Source organism: Meleagris gallopavo, chromosome 7 (genome assembly GCF_000146605.3).
Source record: "Meleagris gallopavo isolate NT-WF06-2002-E0010 breed Aviagen turkey brand Nicholas breeding stock chromosome 7, Turkey_5.1, whole genome shotgun sequence".
In the NCBI taxonomy this organism is placed as follows: domain Eukaryota; kingdom Metazoa; phylum Chordata; class Aves; order Galliformes; family Phasianidae; genus Meleagris; species Meleagris gallopavo.
The window spans coordinates 7,321,102-7,326,549 of NC_015017.2; positions in this window are offsets into that span (position 1 = coordinate 7,321,102).

Here is a 5,448-nt window from a genome sequence, read left to right on the forward strand (position 1 = left end):
TTTTTCCCCATTACTGGGAGGTAATTGTCTTGGGATAGGAGAAGAGGGAGTATTTTGAACTGCAGCTTGCTGGCCGAAGGCTTTTCCTGCTCCTGTGGTTGAATCTGCCGCTATGGGTGGGTGGCTTTGCTAAATATGGTGGGCCAAGGCAAATAAGGAGGAAATGAAGCAAGGGGCTGCAGCCCAGCAGGCCTGCGTTACACCGCTCCCTCGCTCACCGATGTCCTTACGTTTGCTTGAGGATGTGACCAAAGCAGAGCTGTGCGGACATGACAGGAGGCAATAACAGGCTGTCTTTTGGAAGTCTGGAGACGAAACGGCACTGCCCAGCCCTATGGCTGACTCCAGCCGTTGTGGTGCTCCCTGGTTCAGCTCAGTTTCTAAACACATCTTGATAGAAAGAAGCGATAGAGTTGCACAACAGAAATTGGGTGGGAAATGGGGTAGGAAAAGGGAAGAGAAACATAGCGGGGAGCAGAAGTGCAAAGAGAAAGGAGGAAACAAACCATCCACGTTGCAGAGGAGGCGTGTAAGTCTGAAGCAGAGAGAAGCACTGAGCCTGGTGGGTTCAATACTCATACTTTCTCCCCACCCAAGCAAGAACTCAGATGTGGGAAATCTGAACAAATAGTTCAACGTTTGCCGTTTTTTTTTCTCTTTCCTGCACTTGGAGTATGATCGTGCCCTGTGCTAGAAGAAGGCATGGAAGAAGCAGTGAGCTATGCGCTATTTTCTGAAGTGTGCCACTGTGGGACAGAATGTGCTGCAAGGCAGTTACTGGTAATACGCCAGACTGCACGTAAACATCACCACAAAAACACTTCGATTATTAGTTTTTGTTTTTGGTTTTTTTTACTTGTTCTGGGCAGATGGATGGCTGAAGCTCAAGAACTACCGTGGATACATGGGGTGAGCATTCTGCGTCAGCTTGGGCCGGCCCCACTGGATTCAGCATCTTGCTGGGTTCTATGAAGCTCAGCACCTTCTGGCCCGTAGCTAGAAGCTGTCAGGCTGAGCAGCTCTCACACATCAGGGCTTCACTTCAGGATGCGCCTGTTCCTCACGCAACCAAAAAGCTCACCGTGTCATTGCTGAAGGCCCTGCTTACTTTTCTAAAGAAGCAATTTGTATCAGGTCTCAAGGGAAAGCAGCCACTGATGACAATGGCTTTGCCCATAGCAACAGCTGCAGACTTGGTTTTCTTTTTGAAATAGGGACTGGGTGTGCGCACAAAGCTGAGGGTTGGTTGTGCTGCAGGAAGGTCTGCTCAGGGATGTCCCTGCCCCCATGGGGGGCTGTGGGGCGAGGCGGTGTGTGCTGGCACCCAGCTGGGTGCAGCCCATTGTCGGGGGGCTGCTGGGTGCCTCCTTCAGCTAGCAACCGAGGAGAAATAGCGCAGGGCTCTTTTTTGCTTGTACAGAAGGGTTGAAAAGATGTTGTGCTGCCGTGATTCAGTGGGGAAAGGATAAATCCCTCACATACACCTACGCACCACCACGAGCAAGAACTCTGTGGGCAGAGAAGGAGCAGAACACGAAGCACACATTTCCTTGAGCTGATGGGGAGGGATGGCTTCCAGCGCCCGGTGGCTCCGCTCTCGCCTCGCCTGGCCCTGCAGACAGGCAGTGGGAGTCTCCAGGTCCCAGAGATAGCACCAGGAAAGGCTGCTCCACCTGCATCCTGTGGGCCTCCTCCTGTGTGTCCAGACAGCAACAGCTCCCCGTCAGTGGTGTTTGCTCTCTTAACTGTGTTATGTTGCAGCTTGGTAAATTTGATTGCTGACTGCATTGTTTCAATGTGTGCGTACGCAGTTAATTTCTCAGTGCCCCGGGGATTTCAGACAGCTTCATTCTCAGAGCTATTTAGAAAATTATTTAATCACCTTGGAAAAGCCAGCGTGGCCAAAAATCACATGCTTGCTTATTATTTGCTCGCCAACGGGCGGTGTGAAATGTAGCGGCGCTGGGTTGTACAGCTGCACAGAAGTGCCTGGTGAAACCCAGCATGCGAAGAAACCCATTTAACTCCTCACGTGCCGCAGCAGAAACACGACTGCGTTTTTCGTCAGCGGGGCGGGCAGGGATTTCCGAAGTTCCTGTGTGGCCTCACAGCCCGGTGAGCACAAGGCGAGCCGGCGGTGACACAGCGAGCACACTGTGAGCTCATTTACGCATTCTGAAACTCTGTAATGACTCATCCCCTGCCATTGGGAGCTAGCGCTTTGCAAATTGGTGTTCGACTGCTTAAACGGGGCCGTGTGAAACGCCCACGGGATCCTGGGCGAGATGGCCCTTCCCTCTGCTGCCGCTCACACACAAACGCTGTGCTGCACAGGGAGCTTGGGAGCGAGCCCGCTCGGTGTTCCGTGGGAGCAGCAGTGCCTGCCACAGCTCTGCTGGCACAACCAGGCTTTGGCTTTTCTGTAGGCACTCAGCCCTGCGTTGAACGCTTTCCAGCCATTTGCGTGTGTCTGGGGAACTCGGAGAGCTCTGTCCTCACCTCCGTGGCAGAGACATTGGAGCCTGTGAAACAGGTGGTGATCCTGTGCAGAGGGAAAAAGCCCTGCAACCTGAATGAGAGGCTTTTAATTAAACCAAAATGATTAGATCAACAAAACTATTACAACAGGTGGTTAAATCCCACGGCAAAACAGCCCTTGCTTTGTTTTCCGTGCTGATGCACGGGCAGAAACCTTCCATGGCTTGAAGGAGGAGCCCTGGGTGCATGGCACGGAAAGCAGACCAGGCGTGTATGGGTCCGCCTGGCACCCACAGCTCACAGGCAGAAACGTGGGCATGCAGAAGGCTGGCTTGCGCTGCAGGCGCTTCACCACGTCTGGGAAGTTTGCACTCCCACGGCACGGGGCAGCTGGTCGGATTGCTGCTTGCTGTGACTGGCCGAGCAGCTGAGGCGCTTCTGGGCACCCGAGGGATGCTTTGCTCACCGGGCTCTCACTCGGATTTGGGCACAGCCATCCACCTCTTCGTGTTAAGGTCCCTATTTCTTAAACAGCTGTGAAACCTGCTCCTTGCAGGCTGCTGAAACCCGTTTAGGGGAGCACAGGAAGGCTCCTGCTCTCCAGCACCACCTGCCCTCCCCCTCTTCCCCCCAACCCCCGCAGGACCTCTCTCCCGACCCGGGGCTGCTTCCTGGGGGAGGACAGATGGTCCCAGTGAGCGCGTAGGACTGGGAAGCGGGTGCTCCACATCCCTTCCCGGCTCCAGCAGAAGCGTGAGATGTGGCACCACCTACATCTTCGCCCACATCCCCTCCTCCTCCTTCCCTCTTGCTTGCTGCCTTCTCCAGGTCATCTACTGCTGCCTCCACAAGATAAAGTGCCCCTCCAAAGCAAAAATGGTGACAGCTTCTCGAGCCTGGCCTGTCCCCAGCACTTCCCTGGGCTCCGGTGATGGGAAGGACGTGTGCTGCCCTGTCACAGCAGGGCTGTGAGTGCCGTGACAGAAAAATTCAGATTCGGCTTTTTCAGGCAGTGAGGTGATTTTAATCCAACACAAATGAGATTGGATTCAGTAAAGACAGGAGCAAAGTTCTTTCCCCCACCCCCTCTCATGGCAAGGAGAAGCCGTGTGTCACGCCTGTGTGGATTGGGAATAATGGGTTTGTCGCTGTCTCAGGGAAAGCAGCTTATGTCCTTCTGACAGTGTCGCACCCAACCCTCACCCCATGCTGGAGGCGAGGCTGCACAGCACAGAGCACAGTGGGCAATCCTTCCCCTCACCTGTTGGCAGCTCTGGACCTGCTGTTCTCCAGGGTACAGTTGGCCCTTTGGGCTCTAGGCACGCTGCTGGCACAGATTGAACGTGCAGCCAGCCAGAACCCTTCCTTCAGGGAAGCCTCTCATTCCCCCATCTGTCCATACAGCCAGGGTTGCTCCTTCGCAGGTGCAGAATCCAGTGCTTGCTCTCATTAAACTTCATGCAGCTGGTGGTGGCCCTGCCCTTTATTCGTTATGATCTCCCCAGAAGTCTTCCCTGCCCTCCTGGAAACTATAAGCTCCTCCCAATGGAGCATTGTCAGCAAACTTAATATGTGTTCACATCCTGTCTCTAAGCCATCAATGAAAACCTTGTGGAGAACGGACCCTAGCGTGGAGCTGCCTGTCAGCTGCCACCAACCTGCTCTAACTCCATTTGTTATGGCTGCCATGGCCACCAGACAAGTAGCCATGGTGTCACCTGCGGTGGGGCCACCGTACAGGACAGGGCAGGAGCAGGATGCATGCCCATAGCTGTCTGAAAGGCTAATTGCCCCATCCCGCATTGGGTCCACCACCTTCAGAGTGGTCGAGGATGGAGCCCTGCCTCCCCTCTCCCTTCAGTACAAAGGTAAGGACAACCAGATCACCTTGTCTGGTGTCAAAAGGTGAGAGAAGGGAGTGGAATGGTGCCAGCACTGCTCACTGCTCTGCGAACCCTGAGCTCTTGGCTGCAGGCTTGTGTTCCCAGGAGAGACCTGGGGGTGAGAGGATCATGGGGAGCAGCTGCCATGGAGAGCATGGCAGAGCCAAGGTGAGCTGGGGTGGAAATGTCTCTTGTCTCATGGCACCGCAGTGTGCATGTAAATGAGGAGCCTAAACATTCCCACTGCCATCAGCAGGATTTTTATCTGACTGCAGGAAAGGGAGCTCAGTAAGGACTTCGTGTTACTGAATAATCCTGCAAGAGGGGAGAACGCAAGAACTAATTAAATTAAGTCTTATTTAATACTTGGCTCGGGGTTGGGATGTTAATAAAAGAGGAGAAAATGTTTCCTTGTTGTAATATGGTACAGCGTTAATTAAAAAAAGGCCCAAAATCATTGTAATGCCAAGTTCCATTAATATCCAGCTGCTGTGCTTTATGTCTCCTGGAATGCTGGAGCCATCCTTGGAGGAAGAAATGAGAGTGGAAACAAGGGGTTGTTACTCCATCCCTGAGCTCTTACTCCTCATCTTTTGTGAAATCAAGAATTTATTTTATTTTATTTTTTTCAGTTTTCTCCAGGCTGGAATTTTAGGAAAAAAAAAAAACAACCCTTCTTTTTAGGATTTTTGAGGAAAATTCGCTTGGGTATTTCAAAATAGGGATGTTTTGCCATTGCAATCCTTCACATCGCACCTGTGGAGGCACTGCGTTGTGGGCCTTACAGCTACTGACACATCCCAGCATGACATAAGAGCTCGAACAACTATTATGATTTTTTTAATTAAGGGCAGCTTGTGCTTGATGCTGATTAACCAACCTTCCCTTTGTGCCTAGATGAAAGTGTCTCCGGTTGGTGTTGTAAGGAAAGGATTTGACAGCTTCGTAGGGCACCAACAGGAGACACTTTGATCTAGGCACAAAGGGAAGATGTCTCAAATGGTACCAGATAACAGCTGCTCTTTGTAATTGTAATGGAAAATAAAACGAGAATATTTCATCTATTATTCCTGTCATAATATGACAT